The sequence below is a fragment of the Dermochelys coriacea genome, chromosome 2, assembly GCF_009764565.3.
Source record: "Dermochelys coriacea isolate rDerCor1 chromosome 2, rDerCor1.pri.v4, whole genome shotgun sequence".
Classification (NCBI taxonomy): domain Eukaryota; kingdom Metazoa; phylum Chordata; order Testudines; family Dermochelyidae; genus Dermochelys; species Dermochelys coriacea.
This window is the reverse complement of record NC_050069.1, coordinates 223197308-223223935: the sequence shown is the minus strand read 5'-3', so window position 1 is coordinate 223223935 and position 26628 is coordinate 223197308. Positions and strand designations below refer to the sequence as shown.

Genomic DNA, 26628 nt, shown 5'->3' with positions numbered 1-26628 from the left:
CAGACTAAGAGAAAAATAAGATTCTTTTTTGAAAAGTGACACTGTAAAAATAATTTCATCTTGTTTGATTCATCTGCTTCCTCTATGTATTTTGAGACCACAACTACTTAATTTAGTGTCAAAAAAGAAACATTTTGGAACTTGTCCCATCCTTGTGGATCCAGCTGCACGTGAGTGAGCTGGATTCTCTTCTAGCTCACACATAATCAACACAGTTAACTAAATTCCCGTTACAGGACCAAATTCTGTTCACTGTTACACCTATTTGATCCCATTGAAGATGTACCTGATTCTCCATTGCCTTCCCCCTTGTATAGTCATTTATAGCTATGCAGAGTGAATGCTAAACACTACCAAATTAGAAAGGGAACATTTTAAGACCACTTTTAACTGGTGTAAATGACTACATAAAAAAGGAAGACAGTGTTCAGTTAGACTGAAGGGGTTAAACAGATATAACTGAGGGCAGAATTTGGCTCTGTAATTAGAACTTTGAATCCCATTGAAAGCAGTAAGATTAAACAGCTAAATCTCAGACATGCCAAACCTGTGAAAAAAGCACAGAAATTGGGCTTGCCTTTGGCTTAATTAGCTTGTAAATTGCTTCTTGGCTAGTTTTTGGCTTGTTGCTTGTAGCTTGTTGCTGCTTTTTTTTTTTTTTTTGATTGGCTCTCGGCAAGCGGGGAGAGAGTCAGGGATGCACAGCAGGCCCACCAGAGTTCCAGACTCGCGCTGGGGGGGGGGGGGGGAAATCTAGTCACATAGAGTGTTGGGGTTCTTAGGGATTGGCTTGTTTTTGGCCTTGTTTTGAAATGGGATTAGCTTGATTTTTGGCTTATTGTGAAAGTCAGGGTGCTTATTTACTGCATGGAATTGGGAACTATGATATATATTTGGGCAGAATTTGTATGAATTTGTATTATTGGTGGTGATGCAGGAGTCAGGAATAACACATCTTGATTTTCATACCCTTGGATACATTTGCAAGCCTGTCAGGTAGAAAAATAGTCTCTCTTTTTTATTTGTGGACTTAGCAAATTTGATCTAGAAATCGCTATGTGACAGTAAACATGGAATTCAGTGAAGTGTTAGGTTTCAGAGTAGCAGCCGTGTTAGTCTGTATTCGCAAAAAGAAAAGGAGTACTTGTGGCACCTTAGAGACTAACAAATTTATTAGAGCATAAGCTTTCGTGAGCTACAGCTCACTTCATCGGATGCATTTGGTGGAAAAAACAGAGGAGAGATTTATATACACACACACAGAGAACATGAAACAATGGGTTTATCATACACACTGTAAGGAGAGTGATCACTTAAGATAAGCCATCACCAACAGCAGGGGGGGGAAGGAGGAAAACCTTTCATGGTGACAAGCAGGTAGGCTAATTCCAGCAGTTAACAAGAATATCAGAGGAACAGTGGGGGGTGGGGTGGGAGGGAGAAATACCATGGGGAAATAGTTTTACTTTGTGTAATGACTCATCCATTCCCAGTCTCTATTCAAGCCCAAGTTAATTGTATCCAGTTTGCAAATTAATTCCAATTCAGCAGTCTCTCGTTGGAGTCTGTTTTTGAAGCTTTTTTGTTGAAGTATAGCCACTCTTAGGTCTGTAATCGAGTGACCAGAGAGATTGAAGTGTTCTCCAACTGGTTTTTGAATGTTATAATTCTTGACGTCTGATTTGTGTCCATTCATTCTTTTACGTAGAGACTGTCCAGTTTGGCCAATGTACATGGCAGAGGGGCATTGCTGGCACATGATGGCATATATCACATTGGTAGATGCGCAGGTGAACGAGCCTCTGATAGTGTGGCTGATGTGATTAGGCCCTATGATGGTATCCCCTGAATAGATATGTGGACAGAGTTGGCAACGGGCTTTGTTGCAAGGATAGGTTCCTGGGTTAGTGGTTCTGTTGTGTGGTGTGTGGTTGCTGGTGAGTATTTGCTTCAGATTGGGGGGCTGTCTGTAAGTAAGGACTGGTCTGTCTCCCAAGATCTGAGAGAGCGATGGCTCGTCCTTCAGGATAGGTTGTAGATCCTTGATGATGCGTTGGAGGGGTTTTAGTTGGGGGCTGAAGGTGATGGCTAGTGGCGTTCTGTTGTTTTCTTTGTTGGGCCTGTCCTGTAGTAGGTGACTTCTGGGTACTCTTCTGGCTCTGTCAATCTGTTTCTTCACTTCAGCAGGTGGGTACTGTAGTTGTAGGAATGCATGATAGAGATCTTGTAGGTGTTTGTCTCTGTCTGAGGGGTTGGAGCAAATGCGGTTATATCGTAGCGCTTGGCTGTAGACAATGGATCGAGTGGTATGATCTGGATGAAAGCTAGAGGCATGTAGGTAGGAATAGCGGTCAGTAGGTTTCCGATATAGGGTGGTGTTTATGTGACCATCGCTTATTAGCACCGTAGTGTCCAGGAAGTGGATCTCTTGTGCGGACTGGTCCAGGCTGAGGTTGATGGTGGGATGGAAATAGTTGAAATCATGGTGGAATTCCTCAAGAGCTTCTTTTCCATGGGTCCAGATGATGAAGATGTCATCAATGTAGCGCAAGTAGAGTAGGGGCATTAGGGAACGAGAGCTGAGGAAGCGTTGTTCTAAGTCAGCCATAAAAATGTTGGCATACTGTGGGGCCATGCGGGTACCCATCGCAGTGCCGCTGATTTGAAGGTATACATTGTCACCAAATGTGAAATAGTTATGGGTCAGGACAAAGTCACAAAGTTCTGCCACCAGGTTAGCCGTGACAGTATACAAATCAGACGTCAAGAATTATAACATTCAAAAACCAGTTGGAGAACACTTCAATCTCTCTGGTCACTCGATCACAGACCTAAGAGTGGCTATACTTCAACAAAAAAGCTTCAAAAACAGACTCCAACGAGAGACTGCTGAATTGGAATTAATTTGCAAACTGGATACAATTAACTTAGGCTTGAATAGAGACTGGGAATGGATGAGTCATTACACAAAGTAAAACTATTTCCCCATGGTATTTCTCCCTCCCACCCCACCCCCCACTGTTCCTCTGATATTCTTGTTAACTGCTGGAATTAGCCTACCTGCTTGTCACCATGAAAGGTTTTCCTCCTTCCCCCCCCCCTGCTGTTGGTGATGGCTTATCTTAAGTGATCACTCTCCTTACAGTGTGTATGATAAACCCATTGTTTCATGTTCTCTGTGTGTGTGTATATAAATCTCTCCTCTGTTTTTTCCACCAAATGCATCCGATGAAGTGAGCTGTAGCTCACGAAAGCTTATGCTCTAATAAATTTGTTAGTCTCTAAGGTGCCACAAGTACTCCTTTTCTTTTAGTGAAGTGTTAGTAATTGTTTTAAAAGTTTCTCCAAACTAAAATGTATAAAAGTAAGTATTTATAAGACTAATAGAAATTTCTAGAAATTTGTTTTAAAAATTCCAGTGCAATCATTTGTTTTAAACAAATAAACGTTTCTCTACCATAGTTGAAACCTAAACATTGCAGCATTAGGAATCTGAAAGTGAAACTGATTTCATTGATTTTTATTGTCTGAGTTGCAAGAGATGCACAAAGTAAACAAGAACATAAATAAAAATAAACAACTGGATTTTAAATATGATTTCACTTTTTATAATTGAAAGGGTTTAGTAATGTGATTTAAAGAAACTTGTTTACAATGTATGAGTTCTAAATCATCAATGTCCCTGTCAAGCATGTTGATATTATGGAAACTACTTGTGAATGAAGCAAGTAGAATCTGACCTTGTATATTTAAGAGAAAACTTTACCTCATACTCCTCATTCCATGAATAAGGTCACTTTAATTAAAAACAAAATATTAAAAGACATAATACTGGGATCTGCTTTGCAAATACCTTGTTTGCACTTAATTCTTCGAGCAAAATCTCAACACACAAATCCAATAGATTATACCCCTGTAGATCATTCACATAATTTAGCTAACCCATTCTATTCCACCTTTGTTAGAAACGAGGTAGAGAATAGGAGTACTTGTGGCACCTTAGAGACTAATAAATTTGTTGGTCTCTAAGGTGCCACAAGTACTCCTTTTCTTTTTGCGAGTACAGACTAACACGGCTGCTACTCTGAAACCTGTCATTATGCGAGGTAGAGAATGTAATCTACTACAAAGGCTTTTGGGAAGCATTCTTTACCGACATCCCCAGGCAGTTCTAATAGGTAAGACTTGTTTAGTTTCCTGGAAAATGTACCAGTTATGGAAATGTTATTCCTCAAATCACGGTTATCCTGAATCGGATAATCATTTAGCAAAAGTAACAAAGGGATATATTTAAAGTTAACACAGGCTATTTTTTATATTTTTAAACTTGTCAATTTTTTTTTCTTTAGATGCTTTCCATTCCCATTTTAAAAATCTTCTAACGGTAGTGAGCTACAAATTAAATTAACTAACTATTAAATTTGTTAGTCTCTAAGGTGCCACAAGTACTCCTTTTCTTTTTGCGAATACAGACTAACACGGCTGCTACTCTGAAACCTATAAAAACCTTCAGTGGTCCTGAATGATTGTCTCATACAGTTGAGCAAAACAGCATGATTGCTTTAAAAGTATTCTTGTTATCTGAACCCTTAATGATACATATACTTCAGGTAAAAGAGAAGTTTTATTTCAGTTATGTTCAAGTAGTATTACATATTTCTATGTAATGTTGACTGCCCATCAAGAAAAAAACAAATCCTCAAAAGCCATATATGTGTAAGTGATAAAAGGGACATTGGTGTTTTTAAAAAAACAAAACTTTTTATCCTTCATTTTTTCCCTTTTATATTTGATCTCTATTTTCTCACATCTATAAGCTCCCTTAAACTTCACCATTGCTCTAGTGGGGTAGCTCTGATAGTTGTTTTCAATGATCTGAAATTTCTACTCTCTGTTATGAGAGCTGTAATTAGCAAGGGAAAAGTTTGATTTGACCTTGAAGAAATAGGGCATAGACCATTGAAATTCAGTAGCAAAACTCCGGCAGTGGGAGCAGAATTGGGCCAGGTCATCCTTAAAAACTTTGTTCCAATATTTCAGGTTTTTATTACTAATCTGATCACCAGTGTTGTTACTATAAAATATTCCCTGAAAAGCTTCTGTCACTCAAAGGGAAAGGGACACTGTTTTAATTATTTTAGCCCTGAGCATCTCCTACTGCAGAGAGGAGAAAAATTGTGGAAAAAGCTGCAGTGAGAGAGAAGGTGGAGGAGAAAGTGGTTTGAAAGAATCCTGTGTAGTTGTTTTTTGTCCTGTCTGCAAAAAATTGTGCAGCCTCTTGGTCCTGTGAAGAAAGGAAGTGAATCTGTGGGAAGGTTTTTCACTAAGAACAAGAACTGCAGTAAAAGTTTTGGAAAATAAAGGCTGCTTGATTTATAAATGCTCCTTCTTCCCTCTAGCACACACTGTAATCCCCTCAGAAAATATGCTCAGGCTTTGCATCTATTCAATGTGATATAGATGTCTGGGTTCAGGCTGCAGCCTGAGCTTTGGGACTCTTCCCACCTCGCAGGGTTCTAAACCCAGGCTCCAACCGAAGCCCAAAAGTTGACACTGCAGTGAGTCACGTGCTATGGGCCAGCTGGAGGTTTTTAATTGCAGTGGAGACATACCCAGAGACCTCAAAGAGCACAGCGTTGGGCTAGCCAGCAGAGGCAATTGGTCACAGCCTGGACATGTTGCCATGGCTGCTGGGTGCAGGTTAGAGGGGAAGGTGGAAGGAGAATTCTCTGTGGGCGACATGGAAACTTGTGATTCTCTGGCCTCCACTGCATTTTTTGTCCCCACCCTCTGCCTGCTGTACATCCCTGCCAGTTCTCTGGACCGATAAGGAGACCAGTAAAGGGGACCGTATACCAGCTCTTGACAGCAGCTGTTCTTCAATGAACTTTTTGTATACATTTGAGAAAGTATGGTCTGTGGGTAGGTCACAGAGTTTGATCTACATGTGAGAGTAATGTTAGCATAGCTACATCGGTCAGGGGTGTGAAAAAACCACACCCCTGACTGTCATAGCTATGCTGACATAATACCCAGTGTAGATGCAGCTGTATCAGTGGAAGAGTGCTTCTGTTGATGTAGCTAACTTTTTTGGGGAAGGTGGTGTTTCTACATCAACAGAAAAACCCTTTATGTTGTTGTAGACTGCATCTACGCTGTGGTGTTATGTCTCCATTGTCTCCATAAAAAGGAAAGGAGTACTTGTGGCACCTTAGAGACTAATAAATTTATTAGAGCATAAGCTTTGTGAGCTACAGCTCACTTCATCGATGCATTTGGTGGAAAAAACGGAGGGGAGATTTATATATACACACAGAGAACATGAAACAATGGGTTTATCATACACACTGTAAGGAGAGTGATCACTTAAGATAAGCCATCACCAGCAGCGGGGGGGGGGGGGTGGAGGAAAACCTTTCATGGTGACAAGCAAGGTAGGCACAAGTACTCCTTTTCTTTTTGCAAATACAGACTAACACGGCTGCTACTCTGAAACCTGTCATTATCTCCATAGTATGGATGTACCCTTGAGCTCTATACTGTGTCAATGATTGCTTTGTGAACTTGGGTAAGGCATGTAATCTCTCTATGCATTACTTTACACATCTTTAAAATACAGATAATACTCTTGTAGCTCAGTCTGTGTAATGACAATTTAAATATTGTTCTACTGCAGGCATTTTTGTGTAGGAGGGTAGCATATAAACGAGTTGAGGTCCAAAAGCCAGCATTAATTTGACTTGATTCTCATTAACACCCTCTTGTAATCCTTGCTAACACCATCCTCCCCCAAAGTAACTGATTTGAGGCAAGCTTTCAGGAAAATGTAATTAAATATAATAGTGTTTCGCAAACTTGTGAAAGCTTCTCTTCTCTTCTGGATGCATCCGATGAAGTGAGCTGTAGCTCACGAAAGCTTATGCTCTAATAAATTTGTTAGTCTCTAAGGTGCCACAAGTACTCCTTTTCTTTTTGCGAATACAGACTAACACGGCTGCTACTCTGAAACTTCTGGAGACTGAAACCAATCCCACCCACAATCCTGAAATGTGGTGTTAAAGGTCTACCCCAGATGAGAGGTCACTGACAGTAAATAGTGTCAAACTTCACAGTGTGATACTTCCTCTCCTTTCCTTCATGTTGTGATGAGCAACTAAATACTTTAAAGGCCAATGTTGTAAACTATCCTCATTGGCATTCAGGGTCTCAGCAGGTCTCAGCAGGGTCTCACGTAGGTACTGACTTAAATTGCTGAATTAGGTACCCTAGGGTCACTGTTTCAAGAATTTTGCCAGCAAAAGGCTTCTTGTAAATATACTTTAAAAAAAATGAGGACCAATTAAGAGGATTGTTTGTGGCTCCCTAGCCGGTCCGTCGCACCCCAGTGGGACGTGCCCCGCACTTTGGGGGATGATGTAACAAAGGAAGTAAAATCAATAGGTAAAATTTCACTAATTTAAATGACAGGTTTCAGAGTAGCAGCCGTGTTAGTCTGTATTCGCAAAAAGAAAAGGAGTATCCGTGGCACCTTAGAGACTAACAAATTTATTAGAGCATAAGCTTTCGTGAGCTACAGCTCACTTCATCGGATGCATTTGGTGGAAAAAGCAGAGGAGAGATTTATATACACACACACACAGAGAACATGAATGTTCTCTGTGTGTGTGTATATAAATCTCTCCTCTGCTTTTTCCACCAAATGCATCCGATGAAGTGAGCTGTAGCTCACGAAAGCTTATGCTCTAATAAATTTGTTAGTCTCTAAGGTGCCACGGGTACTCCTTTTCTTTTTACTAATTTAAATGGTAAGGACTAAATGCTGTCCATCCGCAAAGCAGAAGAAAACCCAGCAAACAACCAGAAACCAGCTGCAAAGAGTAGCACATTCAGTGTGTGAGGCCAAAGGAAATTCTGCCATGGTTCACAAGAGTGTGCTAGTAGTTTAACTGGCCACTACAGTTAAATGCACTGTGCACGCTATGTCTCAAATCCTGAGCTGCACAAAGCATTCCCCCAATGTTGGGAATTGTGTGGCTGCCATTCTGTTCCCAGGTGAAACTTAAACTCGCTTCAAAAGGCCGTTTCAACCACTGCGTATTGCTGCGTGTTTGGTATACCACAGACACATCACCTGTGTTAGCCTCCTGGTGGGGGAAGGCTAGTTAAGGCTGCTTTGCACTGCTCAAACTTTGTTTAAAAGCAGAACAGAAACCGCGCCCCCCCAGCTTTAAGGGACTGAAGGTTCTGGCCCTATGTTCCCTGGGCAGGATTTATGGGGAAAGTTTGAGGCTGGGCTGAAATTTGAGATGTGTGTGGTGCTATCCAAGACATACACCTGTTGACGGTGTTTAATATTTATATTGCAATCACACTTAGTGGCTTAAGGCACGTTCGGAGCTTCATTGTGTTAGGTGCTGTCCGTGCACCTAAAGACATGATCCCTATCCTGGAGAACTTCCGGCACAAAGAAAACAAGTTACACACAAGATGTTTTTCCCACAAGAAGGAGCAGGAGCTGTGCAATGTGTTGACCTTGCCCATATGTGGCTCATGCACTGCTACTTTTCTTTGAGAGTATCCAGTTACACAATGCTGCCAAAATTGAGCAGACTTTTTGGCCAGGACTTGAAAAATAAATCCAACACCTATTAGCTAAAGCAGTGGCTCTCAACCTTTCCTGACTTCTATACACGTACTTCTGGTTGAGAACCACTGAGCTAAAGGACTAGGCCTACTTTTGAAGCAGAAATACTAAAGGCCAGAGCCCCTCTTGAGTCACATCCCATCCTGGTTGATCTCTCTTTCACCTGCCAGGGCCCAAAAGCCCTGGTCTCCTATTGGTGGTTCTCCCACCCAGTAAATGCCTCCCAGGCCATCGAGAGAAATTTGGGGCCCCAGTACATCATGGTTGCTGGGGCCCTAGCCAAGCTACAGACATTTTGGGGGCCCCCGAGCTCACGTCCCTGGTACAATTTTCCCGTTTTCCCCCTCTCATCAGCTTTGCATTGCCTCCCCTGCTATGGGTATATTATAGATCATTTTAAACTTACTCTCCAGTTAATCAATGTATTGCACTGCGTCCCCCTTCTCCCCTTAATCCTGTTACAATGGATGGGAGTGGCAGCCCCCTAGTGCTCTACTACTAACAGTGGCAGTCAGGTCACTTCGACCACCCTAACAGTGAAGGCAGCCAAACCTTCCCAAAGTGCTCTGTGGAGCAGTGACTGGGCCTCCCCTCCACCCCCAACAATGACTTCCGGGACCCTGAGCAGCAATGGCACTGGAGCTACCTCTGTGCAGAGTCGGGAGCTATTAGTGCACTAGTTACACTCTGTTCACATTTGTAAGGTTATCTACATAACCATGAGGGTTAGAGACTTTTTCTGGGTGTGGGGAAAGGGAGATTCTTCAGAAGGTGATGGCACTCATATGGGAAAAAATCCTCTTTCCTACTCATCATGGGCTAGTGGGTTTTTGAAGCCCTGCTTGTGACCATTAAAGCCAGTATTAGGCTCTCTATCTCTTCATCTGTTTCCATTTCTTTTTCTTTCTCATCTCTCTTCTTCATTTTCCTTTTATCCATTTTGATTTTTGTTGCCCCTTTTCTTCCTCAGTAACTCATGCCACAGTGCAGGGCAACTGGACCTGTATTCCCCCTCTATGGTTCAGCAAGGGCACCCACTCTAAGCTTCAGGCCCCTGGCCTGATCCCCTGGCCATCACCTCCCTTCAGTGATGACACAACTCACTTCCTTCTGACCAAGGTATTTCCAGGCTGCACAGTCCCCTGACTATACTGTGGTATCTCAGCAAGGGACTCTGCCTAAGCAGACCTGTTTACTTTCTCTTCAGAGATTAATAACAGAGTAATTTCCCACCATTATAAGGTACCACACAGTACTTCCTATGCAAGTCTATTTTACTCTGAAGGTAAAAGCACTACAGAGAAAACATGAAAAACAATACAAGAAGTTACCCATATGACGATAAGGTTACTAGAGATCACCCCCAACCCTAATAGGGGTGCCAGCAGGAGCAGTCCTTCAAAACCCCACTCACAGATTTTCCTTGTGCTTTCAAGTTCATCACAGCTTCATCTCGGAACAAGCACCCAGTCTTATGGGGCCTCAGTAAGCCCAGTCCTTTCCTAAGGATTGGGGCCCTCTGTGGACCGGGGGGTCCTGTCCATTTGCTGGATCAGGAAGAGGGCCAGGAGCCTGTTTAAAACCAGACTATTTATCTAAATCCCGTTTTGTTTGTTGGTTCCTGGGGAACCTGCTGTGAACAAATATCTGCGTACTTTTCCAGGGTGTGGCTCCAAAAGGCTCATAATGGAGGTATTACATTATCATCCCCCTCCTTGTGGAGAAGTTGCATACAATTTCAAAATAACACATACACAATTGCATTCTGAATACAACGAACCCCAAAGGTATTAAACCTAATTCAGTAAAGTTTATCTTAATTCCATAAAATTCACAAAAAAAATTTATACAGAATATTGTCAGTCTGTCACAATACCTTTTCTTTAATAATAAATAATAATAGTAATTAATTAAAAAAAAACAATCCATGTTGATGGGATAGAAATATGCAGCCACAGTATGAGGGCCAGGGCAGCATAGTATGTGCAATGATATTCTGCTAAGAGGATAGCTGTAACTGAGAAACATAGAATTTACTCCTAAATTTCCCACAAATCCTCACTTTACGTTGTCCCATCTTCCAGAAAGTTTCCATGCCATGTAATCATGTTGGAGGATCTGCTGACAGAGCTCTACACTTGTGTGTGTGAGATGGGGTTGTAAGCGACTTTCCTCTTCTGATATTTCTCGAGAAAGGGAGGATGTGGTCACTTGAGTTCTCACCTTATACTCTCCCTCATTGCCTTCCAAAATGACTGAGTAATACACCCATTGCACAGGTTTTTTTTCTATTAGAAGGGCCTTGTTCAAATAGAACCTTCTTCAAGAGACCTAATTTACAGGCTTTTTATAGAATCTCTGAGATGTTTTACAAGATATGTTGTGATTAGACTATTGCACAAAGAAATATAAATGACTGTGATATAATAATATTCAGATTTCTTATAAATTGGATGGTGGTAAACTTCATTTTAAAAAATCAGTTCAAGGAGTACATTTTCAGTGCAAATCTTTCTGTTAATGGAAATAGTATTTGTATTTCTTATTCACTGTTTACCTCACAAGAACATATCCAGAAATGTAAATGGGCAGGAGTGGGGAAAATTCTGAATACAGTCTGACATTGTAAATTGCTTTACAAATCTTTGCTCTGTAAAACATTTTCACTTGTAATTTATTTTGCTATTTACTACATGAGGATTAAAACATTCGCAAATCATAGTGTGGAAGAGGAAAATATTTGGTTGCCTGATCCCACATTTACTTAGACTTGTCTACACTGTTCCACAGTGTGAACTTGAGAGGTGTGAATTGTAGAGTACTCCGTAATTCACATCCCTCTAGTTCACACTGCGATGCTGTGTGGACTAGCCCTTAGTGTAGTATTTAGAGATTATTTAAGTGTTGATGGTTAGTTGGTGCTATAGAAGACAAAGATTAAAACTGCTTGGCCCAAAGTGGTTTACAATCTAAGGCCCCCATCCTGCTAGTGTCTACTCGTTTGCCTTACCTTACATACTTGAGTAGTCCTGTTGTGTTTTTGCAGAATTGTCTTAAACACACGCACACAAATAAGACAGAACTCACTGGGAGATCTAGAGGAAGTGTTAGATGTTAAATGTAAATTTAAACAGTAGAACCTTTCTAATCCACATGTTGCTGAACCACACACTTCAGAATGCTCAAGGAAAAATGAAGGTGTAGAGTATAGGTCAAATCTTAAGTTTTTGAAGTCAATGAGCATATTGCTCTTTGTTTTGATTTGACCCCTCTCTGATTCACTCCACCGGTGGAAGAATGGTCTTGTTAAGGCATGAGACTAGGAATCAGATGTTCTAAGGCTTGTCACAGATTTCTCATGTAATCTTGAGCAAGTCACTGATCCTGTGGCTTGGTTATTTCCTTTTGTAAAATGGAGCAAATAGTTATAAACCTCACAGGTATGTGGTTAAGCTCCATTTATCAATGTTTGCAAAACAGTTTGAGATGCTTGGATGGAGAATGTTAAGGTAGTTAAAATATGTTTTTATTTTATTACATAAAACAAGGTTACACATTTTTGATAGTATTGTTACCCTTCTGACCCAAATGGTTGGCCGTTATTTGGATCTTTCGGGTTGTTAGAAGGAGGAATTGATGATAGCCAGGTATTTCTTTGATGCAATCCTGTTTATTTATGAAGAGTACAAAGTCCTGTTTCCCTGAACACAGCAGGAATCAAACAGCAGGAGACAGTTTTTTTGCTCACAGATCCAAGCCTCTTTCCAGCAGCGCACTGCCCAAAAGCGTGTGCGCGCTCAGCATTTTCTCAGGGGAAGCTATAAATGCTTCTCTAATTATGTCTGGTGTTTGCTTGCTGTCTTTTTGTGTGCTTCTGGGGTGTTTTTGTCTGCTTCTCTTCCAGACACACAGCTGCAGTCTTTTCAATACCCTGCCCTGTATTTGTAATCAGATCCACATGAAATTGCCTTGGACTGCGTGGCCCAGCCATTGCCGAGGCTTGCATGTGTGCTGGTCTTTGGGCTGTGATTTTTCATTATTTCAGCTATCACTGAATAAAGGGGGCATGTAATTGTTCCCTCATTTACCCTGAATGGAAGATGGTTGTCACACCCAGCAGCTTCAGTGAGGTATTGTGATTGCCCAAACCTCTGCATAACAGTATTAGGAAGGGTAGCATATTATTGCGCGTGATGTAAGTAATCAAATGTTCCATTACAGAGATCAATCCATGCAGCATTGGCAAGGTCTAAGTCAGTGGTCCCCAATTGTGGGACACGCGCCCTGGGGGGAAGGGGAAAGGAATGTTCGGAGGGTGTGCGGTGGAACTTGCGCCAGGGCCCATGGGAGGGGTGGGGAGGAAGCACCTCCTAGCCCCGCTCTGTCCTCATTCCAGCTCTGACCTCAGCCGCAGCTCCACTCCGCCCCCTGGACCAGCTCCGCCTCTATCCCCAGCTCCTTCTCTATTCCCAGTTCTGTTCCCAGAATCCACCTTCAAACCAAGCTCCTCTGCTGAGGAAGCCTTGGCTGTGCAGTAATGGGGGGCGGGGGGGGGCACACACACACATTCCATTACTGGTAAGGAAGGCGGGACAGGAAAAGTTTGGGCACCACTGGTCTAAATTATCTAAACGCAGGCCCCTTATTCTGGTGGGAAAGGGGGTGTAATAAATGTCTAGGTCTGATTCTTCTCTGAGTTACACTAGTGTAAAACTGATGTGAGTGAGAATTAGGCTCCTCATCTTGGCAGCAGTATTTTTTTTATCTTCATGGGTTACTGAAACAATCATCTCCCTGTAAATCTAAGTTTCTTGTATTCAGACACTGAATGTTCTCTCACAAAGGATGAAAATAAGTAAAGAATGATTGGGTATTATAGTATTCCAGAACAAACTGCAGCTTTGGATCGTGAGATGGTCTTCTCTTGTGGGGAGTGTTGCATAGTGGATAAGGCTTAAGGGGTGGAGGCTGGTAGGGAAGTGGATTGGATTGAAGAATTTATGGATCTAAAGGTAGAGGAGGCCTGGGATTACTTTAAATCAAAGCTGCAGAAGCTATCGGAAGCCTGTATCCCAAGAAAGGGGAAAAAATTCATAGGCAGGAGTTGTAGACCAAGCTGGATGAGCAAGCATCTTAGAGAGGTGATTAAGAAGAAGCAGAAAGCATACAGGGAGTGGAAGATGGGAGGGATCAGCAAGGAAAGCTACCTTATTGAGGTCAGAACATGTAGGGATAAAGCAAGACAGGATAAAAGTCGAGTAGAGTTGGACCTTGCAAAGGGAATTAAAACCAATAGTAAAAGGTATTATATATAAATAAGAAGAAAACAAAGAAAGAAGAAGTTTGACTGCTAAACACTGAGGATGGAGTGGAGGTTAAGGATAATCTAGGCATGGCCCAATATCTAAACAAATACTTTGCCTCAGTCTTTAATAAGGCTAAAGAGGATCTTGGGGATAATGGTAGCATGACAAATGGGAATGAGCATATGGAGGTAGATATTACCATATCTGAGGTAGAAGTGAAACTGAAACAGCTTAATGGGACTAAATCGGGGGGCCCAGATAATCTTCATCCAAGAATATTAAAGGAATTGGCACCTGAAATTGCAAACCCAGTAGCAAGAATTTTTAATGAATCTGTAAACTCGGGAGTTGTACCGAATGATTGGAAAATTGCTAATATAGTTCCTATTTTTAAGAAAGGGAAAAAAAGTGATCCGGGTAACTACAGGCCAGTTAGTTTGACAAGGTCCTGGAAAAAATTTTGAAGGAGAAATTAGTTAAGGACATTGAAGTCAATGGTAAATGGGACAAAATGCAACATGGTTTTACAAAAGGTAGATCGTGCCAAACCAACCTGATCTCCTTCTTTGAGAAAGTAACAGATTTTTTAGACAAAGGAAACGCATTGGATCTAATTTACCCAGATTTCAGTAAGGCGTTTGATACCGTGCCACATGGGGAATTATTAGTTAAATTGGAAAAGATGGGGATCAATATGAACATCAAAAGGTGGATAAGGAATTGGTTAAAGGGGAGACTACAACGGGTCCTACTGAAAGGCGAACTGTCAGGCTGGAGGGAGGTTACCAGTGGAGTTCTTCAAGGATCAGTTTTGGGACCAATCTTATTTAATCTTTTTATTACTGACCTTGGCACAAAAAGTGGGAGTGTGCTAATAAAGTTTGCAGATGATACAAATCTGGGAGGTATTGCCAATTCAGAGAAGGATCGGGATATTATACAGGAGGAGCTGGATGACCTTGTAAACTGGAGTAATAGTAATAGGATGAAATTTAATAGTGAGAAGCGTAAGGTTATGCATTTAGGGATTAATAACAAGAATTTTAGTTAGAAGCTGGGGATGCATCAATTAGAAGTAACGGAAGAGGAGAAGGACCTTGGAGTATTGGTTGATCATAGGATGACTATGAGCTGCCAATGTGATATGGCTGTGAAAAAAGCTAATGCGGTTTTGGGATGCATCAGGCGAGGTATTTCCAGTAGGGATAAGGTGGTTTTAGTACCATTATACAAGGCACTGGTGAGACCTCACCTGGAATACTGTGTGCAATTCTGTTCTCCCATGTTTAAAAAGGATGAATTCAAACTGGAGCAGGTACAGAGAAGGGCTACTAGGATTATCCGAGGAATGGAAAACTTGTCTTATGAAAGGAGACTTAAGGAGCTTGGCTTGTTTAGCCTAACTAAAAGAAGGTTGGGGGAGATATGATTGCTCTCTATAAATATATCAGAGGGATAAATACAGGAGAGGGAGAGGAATTATTTCAGCTCAGCACTAATGTGGACACAAGAACAAATGGGTATAAACTGGCCACCAGGAAGTTTAGACTTGAAATTAGACAAAGGTTTCTAACCATCAGAGGAATGAAGTTTTGGAATAGCTTTCCAAGGGAAGCAGTGGGGGCAAAAGATCTATCTGGCTTTCAGATTCTACTTGATAAGTTTATGGAGGAGATGGTATGATGGGATAATGTGATTTTGGTAATTTATTGATCTTTAAATATTCAGGGTAAATAGGTCGAATCCCCTGAGATGGGATATTAGATGGATGGGATCTGAGTTACCCAGGAAAAAATTTTCTGTAGTATCTGGCTGGTGAATCTTGCCCATATGCTCAGGGTTTAGCTGATCGCCATATTTGGGGTCAGGAAGGAATTTTCCTCCAGGGCAGATTGGAAGAGGTCCTGGAGGTTTTTCACCTTCCTCTGTAGAATGGGGCACGGGTCACTTGAGGGAGGATTCTCTGCTCCTTGAAGTCTTTAAACCATGATTTGAGGACTTCAATAACTCAGACATAGGTGAAGTTTTTCGTAGAAGTGGGTGAGTGAGATTCTGTGGCCTGCGTTGTGCAAGAGGTCGGACTAGATGATCAGAATGGTCCTTTCTGACCTTAGTATCTATGAAGGACTGGCTGAGGCCAGAGCAACTCCTTTCCCCCTTGTTGCCCAGTGTGGAGTTTGTATACCCCATCGCAGACCGGAAGAGAGGTCTGTTTTGAATGTTTGTGCATAGTCTTTTTAATATTTTTCATGTATTATGATAAAATGGAGTTATACATGGTCATTGGATGAATATCTGCACGTGGAATTCATATATCTCAGAGGAGAATTTTGCTGAATGGGTGTACTTAACTCCTATGTATATTAGTGTAATCTTTAAAAGGAAACAAAAAAAATCCAGGTATATTTATGTACCTTTAGGAGAACAGGACTTCATATCTTCTGGTATAATGTCTGCTGAGTGTTTTTAGGATGGAATTTGCTCTGGAATGCTATATTTCAGATAATACCAAACTTTATTTTTCATAGAGCATGGGAATGATTGTTCTGTGTCCCAGCTCTTTAATTTTTTAATTTATAGTGGATGTTTATTCCACCCATTGATATAGAGTCAAGAGATTGTTCAGGTCATTTAGATCTTTTCCGTGGTATAAAGTCAATGGGAGTTGTGCCTGCAGAAAGTTCCTTTAGGCTAAGCACATCGGGAGTTATTTCATTTTCCACTCTTCTGATGTCATTTACTACAATGGCCAATATGTCCAGTGAATAATTTCTTGTTGTATGAGATGATGCTGTAAGTCCAAAGGGGATCCTTTAATATTCAGACCAGATTCCATGTGCTTCCAATGCCTTTTTACTTGTCAAGATGACTACATTTCAGATGTACTGCTAATGTTGCTTATAGAAAGGTAATAGCATCTGCGTGTTCTAAAAGGCCACTGTCAGAGACCTCCCTCCAAGTCACCAAGCCCACAGCCAATATAGGCTCACTTTTAAGGTTTTCAGTGTGTCATAAACAGATATTCCAAGGTTACACCACAACAATGCAAACTTATCAGCTTGTCAACAATTTTAAGAAGGACCCTATAGTTGCTGGGATTCAAACATTTGGTTGATATCGCCACATTGTTCAGAGTAAAAAGATCTACTGACAATCGATGAGTGTTGGTAACTAGTCTTTAGAAGGCACTCTGAGTACCTGTTTCAGACCTGAAGAAGAGCTCTGTGTAAGCTTGAAAGCTTCTCTTTCATCCTGAGAAGTTGATCCAATAAAAGATATTATCTCGCCCACATTGTCTCTCCTTTAAATAGTTGCAAAGAGAATGATAAATATAGCATTTATTTTCATTATTTACAAGGCCCAACACAATAGAGAAGTGATTTCACAGAAAGGGCACTACTGAAAACTAGCTTAAGTAATTTATGTAATAGTTGAGGAAGCTTAAATACAAAATATAGGTAGAGAGAGGGTGCTTATTCCTATTTTCTCTGGAACTTTGTGGCATCCGAGAGCAGGAGATTAACAGGCCTCATGGCTTTTTATTAGGGCTGTCAAGTGATTAAAAAAAGTAATCATGATTAATCGCACTGCTAAACAATAATAGAATACCATTTATTTAAATATTTTTGGATGTTTTCCATATTTTCAAATGCATTGATTTCAATTTCAACACAGAATACAAAGTGCACAATGTTCACTTTATTTTTTATTATAAATATTTGCACTGCAAAAATAATAGTATTTTTCAATTCACTTAATACAAGTATTGTAGCAATCTCTTTATAATGTAAGTTGAATTTACAAATGTATAATTATGCACAAAAAATAACTGCACTCAAAAATAAAACAATGTAAACCTTTAGAGCCTACAAGTCCACTTAGTCCTACTACTTGTTCAGCCAATCGCTCAGACAAACAAATTTGTTTACATGTGCATGAGATAATGCTGCCCGCTTCTTGTTTATAATCTCACCTGAAAGTGAGAACAGGCATTCACATGACACTTCTGTAGCCAGTCAAATGCAAGATATTTACGTGCCAGAAAGATTCATATTTCCCTTCGTGCTTCAACCACCATTCCAGAGTGCTGGTGCTGATGACGGGTTCTGCTCAATAATGATCCAAAGGAGTGCAGACCGATGAATGTTCATTTTCATTATTTCAGTCAGATGCCACCAACAGAAGGTTGATTTTCTTTTTTGGTGATTCTGTAGTTTCTGCATGGGGGTATTGCTCTTTATAAGACTTCTGAAAGTATGCTCCACACCTCGTCCCTCTCAGATTTTGGAAGGCACTTCAGATTCTTAAATTTTGGGATGAGTGCTGTCGTTATCTTTAGAAATCTCACATTGGTACCTTCTTTGTGTTTGGTCAAATCTGCAGTGAAAGTGCTGCTATAACATGAAATATGTGACAGAATGCGGGTTAAACACAGAGCAAGAGACATGCAACTCTCCCCCAAGGAGTTCAGTCACAAAATTAATTAATTATTTTTTAACGAGCGTCGTCAGCGTGGAAGCATGTCCTCTGGATCGGTGGCTGAAGCATGAAGGGGCACACAAATGTTCAACATATCTGGCATGTAAATACCTTGCAGAGCTGGCTACAAAAAATGCCATGGAAATGCCTGTTCTCACTTTCAGGTGACACTGTAAATAAGAAGTGGGTAGCATTATCTCCCATAAATGTATAAAAACTTGTTTGTCTTAGCAATTGGCTGAACAAGAAGTAGGACTGAGTGGACTTGTAGGCTCTCAAGTTTTAGATTGTTTTGTTTGAGTGCAGTTATGTAACAAAAAATACATTTATAAGTTGCACTTTCATGATAGAGATTGCACTACAGTACTTCTATGAGGTGAATTGCAAAATACTATTTCTTATCATTTCTACAGTGCAAATATTTGTAATAAAAATATAAAGTGAGTACTATTCATATTATATTCTGTGTTGTAATTGAAATCAATATATTTGAAAATATAGAAAAACATCCAAAATATTTAATTTCTATTGGTATTCTATTGTTTAACAGTGTTATTAAGACTGCGATTAATTGATTCATTTTTTTAATTGCAATTATTTTTTTTGAATTAATCACGAGTTAACTGCGATTAATTGACAGCCCTACTTTTTATGGTTTCCACTCCTCTTTACCTACTTCTTCTTTCTGAGGTATTGGTTGTATCTCCTTTTTACTAAACTGGCAGTCTGATTGTAAAAATGCATCCTTAAGTTTTCCTAGTTGAGTCCCCCCCAGTCATATGTGTGAGAACAATGTCACTAAACTGGATTAATGGCCTTTTTTGTCATAAGGAGACTGCAGACTGCTTTAATGGGTGTAGGCCTGAGATAGAGGACTTTCCTCTTAGAACCACTTGAATACGAGTGCGTTTCTTTCAACATGCTGAGCCTTGACCAGTAATGCGTGGTCTGTATTTGAAAAATGACATGTTGTTGATGATCAGCAAAGGGTGCAAAAGTACATGGTTAAATGGCACTTAAAACAATTATATCCATCTTTTCCTATGTAAAACACATATTAAGTAATATCTGTTACTAAATTTTGATCCAAGAACACTTGATTTTACAGATCCAAAATTAGCATAACAATTTCATGAAATATTTCATACTTGTAATTATATGCCCTATCTAAGCATGTATACCTTTTCAAGAGAATGTTAAATCTTTAACAGAACTCTACAAACATAGATTGAGTTATTTTTAATAGAGGGAAGGGTGAGTCAAATAAATGTATCTTTTTAGTTTAGAAGTTTAGCATATTAAGGATATGTTTCTTTTATCTGTTAGAATTAGGTTTTTTTATTTTTTTTTAAGTAGGGGATAAAGCTGTGCTGTAGTTGATCAGTTGTCACGAAGCATAAAACTTCTCAAAAATTAATTAAATGCAGAATTTTTTCACTTGTTTTTCAGTGGCTGAAATTTAGATTTAATTAAAATTAATCTCTTGGGGAACTCTTCAAAAGTAAATACAGGGCAACAGTGTGGCAGATTAAACAAATCTGTTTACCTGACTGCTGCATTCTAGCAAGTCGAAATAATACTGAGTTTTACTGTATTTGCATTTTCTGTGTACTTCATGAGTCTATAAAGTTCAATATTCTGCCTCTTCACAAGAAGAATACAGGTGTGAAATCCTGGCCCTATTGATGTAATGGAAGCTTTGCTATCTCAGGTCAGAATTACACCCCAAATATATAGCTGGGATAGTATGACTTGCACACATATATGTGTGCAACTATGATTCATAACAAAGCTAGTAGGTCTAATTTTAGGGTTGCCAGCCTTGACAGTATCCTTTCCTGTTAGGAAAACCCAGCCAAACTACTATTTCCTGCTGTTAATATAATCAAAATAGTTATCTAAAAAGAGGTGTTTGTTTAGATTGTACTAAAGCATACAAATTTGACCCAGATTTAAAAATAACATTTTAGCAGTGCAAAAATAGAAGGGCCTGGAAAAATCCATCCAAATAAATCCTAGCAATTAAATATCAATAACCAAGATGATAGATAAAATACAAAACAACCTATGGAAAAGATAACGTTTGTTGGGTGGCCAAATTCATTTACAATGGAGGAAAAAAGACTCTTGCCTTTTAAATTTAATTATGGCCTAAATAGGTTAATATGTATTCCTATCACTTAAATTTTTTCTGTAATACTAATGAGGTACAGTTAGGATCCTGAACATCAAGTTGACACCACATGCTAAAATACCCAAATCAAATTCTTTTATCATAATTTTACATTGACCTGTACTATATTGCAAATTTTAAAAATAATCACTCTATATAATGTACCAAATTGCTAACAGTTTCATTTTATCTGTGGACTTCTTTCCAATAATATAAAACAGGCACGCTGTTAATTGCATATACCTTAAGAACTGCTATTAGAAGGGCCAATTTCGAAAGATGACTAACAGCAATTCATAATACACTTGAGAGATGATTAACAAGTTAAAAGTTTTTGATAGCAGTTTGCATAAAAATTTTAAAATGAAAGACAACAAGAAGTTTAGGGGAAAAGCACTCGTGTTCTTTGACTCAAAAGTTGATGTGGTAAAAATAGGTTTGTTAAGACTATGCATACAATTCTTTATTTTCATGGCAAAGGGTTGTCTGTCCCTCTTTAAGCCCTGAGGGGAACCTCTGTTGTGATGTGGGGTTTTCAAGGGCATGGTTTAACATTTACCACCTGAGGAAGCCTGGATTTACCTTCTACCAGTCTATGAAATCTCTGAGTTTGGCCTGAGGTCACTGGCAGATCTACATGATGTGTTTTGTCCCTATTGAAGGTAAATACACTGCCTAGAAAGAACGTTTAGCCTACATGGACCTACAGAGCAGTAGATCAGGTCAAATTGTAGTGCAGGGGTGGCCAAACTCAGTGACCCTCCGAGCCACATACAACAATCTTCAGAAGTTCGAGAACTGGGACACACCTGCCGGAGCTCTCGGCTTCAGTCCACTGGGAGATGCCTGATTGGGTTCGGGGCATCAGCCCCACTCCTCTGGAAGCCCCGGCAGGTGTGCTCAGTGGGGCTGAAGCCCCGAGACCGTCCTCTCCACTAGACAGAAGCCCTGAGACCCTCCTCCCCACTGGGCAGAAACCCCTACCCCACTGCAAGGCAGAGGTCCTGAGCTCCCTACACCCAGTCTGGTAGGTGGAGAATGGGGTGGGGGAATGGGGGGCTCTGCGAGCAGCACTTTAATGACAAAAGAGTCGTATGCGGCTCGCAAGTCAGTTTGGCCACTCCTGTTCTAGAGTCTCACATAACTGTACAGAAAGCTGACCATTGGCCCAATGATCTTAGCTTTAATAAAGCATTGCAGATATTACACATTGCTGTTGCATTTTAAGCATTTAGGAATTGCAGTGGCTGTTTTCTTTAGCACTTGTATGGCAGTGCATCAGTAGCATTGCACGGAAAGTCCTTGCCGATTTTCTTTAAATATGCAGTTGAGTCCTTTACTTGCTATTTTGTCTTGATCTTATCTAAGGTAAGTGTTGTACATTGTAGCTTTTTTAAACAAGCAGTCACTGGTTGCTTTCTCCTACAGGTTTTTTTCTGTATTGATTCTGGGCACTTGCCAGTCTCTGACTGTTTCCAATGATGACCCAGAACATCTTTCTAATTTTTATTCTATATTATCTTGTCCTCTAACTCTGCTTTTTGGCATTCATATATGTACTATAAAAACAAAAAGCCAGACTTCCTTTCCTCCCTTTTTTTTTTTTTGAAATGGCAGTATATGGATTTGTGATTACTATATATACTGAACATGTTACACTTTGAAGATGGCAGAATTCTTTACCACTAAATTTTTCAATATTGTTTTTTATGCATATGCATCTCTTGAAGAAAGCATTAATAGATTGAATGATACGGTAAATATATAGAAGTTTGGTCTGATTTTTCAGTTTTCAGAAATTGAAGATGACTGGCAAAATATAACCTGATTATTTTTTAATATGCTTTTCACTGAGATTTTGGTGTGGCATTATCTGTCTCTAACTCCCTTTTTTTTATTTAGTCATGTAGTCATGTTTTCTATTAGTATGTGCACATTGCAAATGAAGGTATGATTTCAACACAGTTAGGCATACGTGTGCTAGCTTTATGCAAGCTCATGCAATGAACGGTGGTAGTGAGGACATGTTACATGCTTCAGCACAAGCCAGCTTCCCCCGTTGAAGACTTCCGGGGACCTGAGTATACACTTGGGATGTTGGCCTACACCAGGGTACATACTGCCTGTAACGGGGCAGAACTCACCACTGCAGCACTTCCTGCTGGCCATCCTGGGAATTAGCTCTCAGCCCTTCCTGTCCACCTTCAGCTAATGGTGTCACACCTGCTGTCACTGCTGTCTCCACTCTTTGGACCCATGTTGCTCCCCAGACTGCAGCATCCTCTTCTGGGCATGGCCCTCTGGCTGTGCCCCACTTCATTTCCCCCTCCCCCCCGCTTCCATGGGGGCCAAAAGTCCTTATTCCCGCCACTTGCCTCAGTGGTCAACTGCAGTTCAAGGTCCAGCCCCTCGCCTCAAGGGCAAACTGCAGTCTGGATACCAGCCACTCTCCTCACTGGCAAGTGCGGAGGGGACCCAGACCCACCCTCTACTCTGGGTCCTGATCCAGGGATCCAATAGCCAGCAGCCACCTACTGCCCTCCTCCAACCTGCTGCCTATTTTCCCTGGGCCACTTCCTCTGTAGCCCTAGCACCCTCTCAGCCCTTGTAGCAAGTACCAGCCTGGCACTGGTCAGCCAGCAGCTCACCCTTGCACTCTGCGGCCCCTGCCCAGCACTGCTCTATCTATAGCACTTCTTCATGCAACCAGTCCTCCTCCCTTGCCTTCCAGGGAGAGACTCCCCTTTGTTCTGCTGAGCAGCCCTTTATATATGGCCCTCGCTGGCCTTGATTGACTGCTCCAGCAAGCCTTCTCTCTCTTGGTGGGCTCAATAAGCCCTTTCCTGATTAGTGGGTTCTGCGCAGCCTCCTTGGTGCTGCTTTTAACCCCTTCTTCTTGCTGTGTGGGGCAGCTGCCCCACTACACTGCCAAACTTCAGTACTATTGTTATTTGTGCTAGCTAGATTAAAGGTAGCTCAGGTATGACATGCTGCACTTGCTGATCACAGCTTCACTTAGTAGGTGTAACTGATGAGGTCAAGGCCTCAGTCATGCAAAGATTTAAGCATGTGCTGTGGTCTTTGCAGAATTGGGGCTTGTACGTTTTATGTATGATTTTCTGAAGCACTTACTAAAGTTATATAAAAACATTTTTGGACAGATGTTTAGCACTACTGTATTTTGCATCCTTTCATGTGAGGCTATCAAGGACAATTGAATTACACATTCAACATGTGGTTAGATTTTGATAGTTTATTTACTGTGATGATTTTGTTAAACTAGGCCTTCCTTTCTCTCACCTAGGGGAAAAGCTATTTAAAGTACTACATAATTCATGTTTTTGTCTCTGTTTTAGTTCTGTCTAATATCTACTGTATTTTCTATCTTTGTTATCTATGTTATCGACTATTTACTGAAATAAAAACATGAATATTCATGTGTCAAAGGGTGAATTGGCTAGACTTCAAATGAAAGGTAATTTCATTTGTTGTTAATGGCTTACTTGCAAGATTTTTTCCTTCGGCTATTTGTTTAATTAAAATTGGTTATTCCCTAAACTCCATTTAGTATCACAAGTTAGCTATTTTACTTGGTGAAAACACTTTAGGTAAAACTTACATAATTTATAATGTTTCCTTTAGTTGGAATCTAATGGCAAAATTTATAACTCAGTCTCTTTTATAAGTCTCTTATAAGACTGCTCATCAAATTAATTTCTGTCAAACAAGATGTCTCACTTTGGGGGATAAATTAGTTAGTGAACAATGTAAATATTTACATGCGATTTTCTGTTAATCGTTTCTCCAATTTCTCCATGACTGCTGTTTCTCCCATGAATGCAGTCTGTTTCCAGTCTGACAGGGAGCTAGAACTAGGCTGATCTCTCTTTGGCTCGGGGCTAACTCCCACCTCTTTGGATCAAATTCTGCGTTGCTTTACAATAATATAGTGACTCCACTATTTTACCTCAACTAACCAGCAAAACTGGCAACTTATTTAATTAGGTTTCCTTGGCTTTTCCTTGGGAATTTGGATAAGGATGTTTTCTCTCTCCTTTGTGGCACTTGAGCAGGCATGCTCTCAAAATTGGATGACAAAATTAAGGCAAAGCTAAGAAACCAACAAAGTCTCTAGGAAATGGTTAGCCTGCTCTTCCCTGGTTCTTTCATAGGTCTCAAAATATTATCCGTGCACCACCTAGTACCTGGAGCCTCTTCTTGGTGTGGTTTACTGTGCCTCAACCTTTTCCATCTGTCCGCGCCTCAGTTTCTCGATCTATAAAATGAAATAATGATACTTATCCTCCTTTCTAACTTTAGTTATGCTCTATGCTTTAAGATAGTTAGATGTTGTTACCAGATTTGCCTGTTACTTTGGGGTATTCTCATTTATTAGGGTTACTCTTCTGCAGGTGGGTTCTGTAATTCTGTCAATGTACTGCTTGTGTCACTTGTGTTCTCGTACGGAGCGCTACTTCTCCCTTCTGCAGGTTCCCTCCCAATAGACCAATGGAGCTATTCTGTAGGACCTAGTTCCCCAGGGCTCCATTCCTCCAGCCCCAGAATCAGATGAACACATACACACACATTAACAGAGTGCGTCTGAGAGGACCAGGTCAATCAGCACTCTGAAGCTGACCCCTTATATGTCCCTGGACTCAATAGGCTAGGTCGAGCAGCACTTCCAAGCTGCCATCCTCCTATGCCACGGATTCAGCCATGTCCCTATCCCCACTTTCATGTTACAATTGTTCTGGTAGTAACCCACTTGATGAGCAAACCCCACAGGATTTTTGGGCGCTGCAGGGATCTTTAGCTTACGTAAGAGGAGTGTTGCTGCAGAGCAACTGGGGAAGCCAAAAACATGAGTGGGGGGAGGGGGAGGAAGGGAAGCAACCAGCTTAACCATAAAGGTTATTTATTTCTAGGTAATAACCATACAAGGAGAGCCAAACAGACAAAACAGTTACAATACTAAATCTAGCTTAAATTTGATTACAAAAGTTAGGTTTAGAAAACTATAACTGATCACACAAGTCAGGGTTAAAAAGCTATACCTATAGTAGAAAAAAAAAAAGAGAGAGAGAGAGAGAGAGAGAGTTGAGTTCTTGCCGCTCCGTGAAGCTTGAGTCGATTGGGGGTTCCAGGTGGTGATGGTAGCTGAGGGTCCGGAGTGCTGGAGACAGGCAGAGTCCCCAGCACGATCAGTCAGGAGAAGATGAAGTCCTAATGGGACTGATACAGAGTTTGGATCCAGGTGTCAGAACACTTACTTGAGCGTGGTAAAGGGGTGTGTGTTTGTTTTTTTTGTAGGGAAACAACAATGGTTCAAGGGAGAACACTAGATTTGTTTGTGGGTAAACTGATGGCTCAAGAGAGAATACCAAAGTTGTTTTGTTCATGCTAGACAATAGGAACTGATCATTCCTGGCTATGGCTGTTTCTTTGAGGGAACTCACAATGCACTTAGGTAGCTTCCATATTTTGGATACCAATAAAGGATTTATTACTAGAATTGGTCTGATAACTACTGAGCTGGGTGTGTGCTGGCGTGGGTTCATTAACATCTGGAGCAGAGATTCTCCATCATGTAGTGCTTCCCTGCTTTTCTGGTCCCAGAGTTCAGTGCGGTTCTTGCCTTGGAATCTCTGTTCTCCATTCTGTATGCTAATGAAGGTGCCTCCCTGTTCTATCTTTGATGCAAATGAGGCTAGGGGAGTTGCCTTAATCCTGTCACCCTTGTCGGGAGGGGTTTAGGTGTGTCTCCCACTGTCTTTTCATTGCTTTTGTAAGTCTTTCTTCTGATTGATTTTGGTTCAAGCAGAGGATGGAGGGAGGGTAGGCTCTTCATGAGTCAGACAGGCTGGATACTGCGCCCTGGTTCCCCAAGAACACAGAACTAATAGGTAACAATGTTAAAACGCTACATCTGTGGTAAGTATTATACCCTTCTTTCTGGTGCACTATTAACCCTAGTTAATAATAATGGTATCTTAATTCTTTTTCTCAAAACTCTCGAGACACAT

The 26628-nt window shown here is 40.7% G+C and overlaps 1 protein-coding gene and 1 long non-coding RNA gene across 27 annotated transcripts in view; both read left to right on the top strand.

The window, feature by feature from the left end:
* Positions 1-26628, top strand: part of PPP1R9A (protein phosphatase 1 regulatory subunit 9A) — a 266680-nt gene that overhangs the window by 5657 nt on the left and 234395 nt on the right. The window lies entirely within an intron of this gene.
* Positions 767-6224, top strand: LOC122459001. Its single transcript, XR_006279407.1, has 3 exons — positions 767-1092; positions 3325-3972; positions 4107-6224. It is a non-coding gene; the product is annotated as an uncharacterized LOC122459001 (long non-coding RNA).